This window comes from Lycorma delicatula, chromosome 3, assembly GCF_047948215.1.
Source record: "Lycorma delicatula isolate Av1 chromosome 3, ASM4794821v1, whole genome shotgun sequence".
Classification (NCBI taxonomy): domain Eukaryota; kingdom Metazoa; phylum Arthropoda; class Insecta; order Hemiptera; family Fulgoridae; genus Lycorma; species Lycorma delicatula.
Genome location: NC_134457.1, coordinates 37928493 through 37930734, shown reverse-complemented (window position 1 = coordinate 37930734; position 2242 = coordinate 37928493). Strand labels below are relative to the sequence as shown.

General features: G+C 39.3%; 1 non-coding gene across 1 annotated transcript; it reads left to right on the top strand.

Annotated features, from left to right (window-relative positions):
- Nucleotides 1–1959: 1959 nt before the first annotated feature.
- Nucleotides 1960–2031, top strand: TRNAT-UGU (transfer RNA threonine (anticodon UGU)). The gene has a single exon. It is a non-coding gene; the product is annotated as a tRNA-Thr (tRNA).
- Nucleotides 2032–2242: the final 211 nt, after the last annotated feature.

Sequence of the window (2242 nt, the reverse complement as noted above, 5' to 3'; positions counted from 1 at the left end):
TGGGCGGTAGGAGGACGGCGACTCTGGGTTTTCTTTTCCTTTGGGAATTAGCACAAGACGCGCGGTCTTCCACCTGGCGCTAAAAGACCCAGCCTTCAGACATGCATTATACATGTCTAGTAGAAGACGGGGCCTGCAGCGCCCCACTAGTTTGAGCACCTCGGCCGGTATACCGTCGGGACCAGGGGCTTTTTTACATTTCAGCGACCGTAGGACTCCTTCCAATTCCTCCATCGAGAAGAGCGAAAAGTCGCCCACGTCGCTGAAGTCCCGTTCGGCACGGACCGAGTGCGCCGGGAACAACGTCTTAACGACGTGTTTCGCTTTAGCTTCGTCTAGTGGAGCTGGTGACCGCGAGACCCCCAATCGCCGAGTTACTATCTTGTAACCTAGCCCCCAAGGGTCTGCATCCACGGTCTCCGTCAGTTCTCTCCAGCAGCGTGCCTTGCTCACGTTGATGGCTCGACGGAGCCGCTTCTTTGCCGTCTTGTACTCGGCTGACCTGGCGTTCGCGTCTATGCGATTCCTCGCACGTTGCGCCACTCGTCTTAGTCGAAGACACTCCCGGCGAAACCCCGCAATCTCCGGTGTCCACCAGTACACGGGTCGCTTCTGGTGCCTCGGCCCCCCGTGGGGCATGGAGGCGTCGCATGCAGAAGCGATCAGCCGCATAGTCGCAGCAACTACGGCTTCAGCGCCAGCGTCCCCCCCGTTGGCGAAGTTTTCAGGGGCTACCACCCCTGACGAGATCTTTGAGGAGAATTTATTCTCGTCAATTTTGTTGATGTTATATCTTTTCGCCTGCTGCGGGGGCCCCGGGCGCTCTCGTGTACCATCTAGGACTCTAAATGAGATGTATTGGTGGTCGCTACCGGTATAATCCTCGAGGACTCTCCAGTCCTGGACGAGCGTGACCAACTCTTCGGAGGCGAGGGAAATATCAGGAATGGTTTCCAAATATCCTGGGCGGCGGAACGTCGTCGTGTTCCCTGTATTAAGAATCACGAGTCCAGTACGTGCCGCCATGTCCAGAATGTATTTCCCTCTGGAGTTGGTATGCGCCATACCCCAGTCTACCGCCCTGGAGTTGAAGTCCCCAGCTACCACCATCTCACCAGCGGCAGCGAGGATGACATCCTCCAGCGCGTCTTATTATTATTATTATTAATAATAATAATAATAATAATAATAATAATAATAATAATAATAATAATAATAATAATAATAATAATAATAATAATAATAATAATAATAATAATAATAATAATGGACAAATGTAAAAAAAAACACATTTTTTAAGTTAAATATTTAGCCGCTGGAAGCAAAATTAAATTTTAGGTTAAGCGATACTAATAAATAAAAACAGACATGAAAATAAAAGCAAAATATATGAACTGATTTATTGACATTTCAATAAATTATGATATTATTTGATGTTAATTGATAAACTAATTAATTATATTTGAGACTCTATTAATTATATTTGACATTCTATTGATGTATTTAATATTATATGGAAAATATTGATGGAATAAAATATTTTATTTTATATTTATTTTCATTTTTTTAATATTTATTTTGTGAAGGAGTTTTGAATCTTATTTTTGTTTGAACCCTGTAACTTTAGAAGGACTACCGATTTTCATAAAAAAGAAATAGGTACCAAATAATTCGTTTTTAATCACGGAAAATGTTTGTAAACGACAATATTTTTAGTAATCTCTTGGGCGGTACCTGCCATTTATCCTGTAAATAATTAATTTATTTCTCTGCTCCAAAACTGTTTGAAGTTAAAAAATTAGGGTTTTGAATGAAGTGATAAACGGTTTTAATATATATAATACATTTTATTATTCCTTATGATGTAAAATTGTTTTTACTATACAGTTTTATAAATTTTTTTCACACAAAATAGTAATTAAAATATTAATATATTACACGTTTACGTGCATAACATCAGCCTCTTTAGCTCAGTGGCAGAGCACTGGTCTTGTAAACCAGGGGTCGTGAGTTCAAACCTCATAGGAGGCAGTTATTTTTTTTTTTTAATTTAATAAAATAAACAATTTTTTTCCTGGTTGTAGAAAAGTCCATTAACTATTGACGTAATTATTGGTTTAGTAATTTTTTAGTAATATTGATCATTTATAACCAATATTTAATTCGTAACCAAATTTTCATTTAATCCATTTAAAATTTATTAATTTTTTTCAAGTTTTTTTCTGCATACTTTAAAATTTTT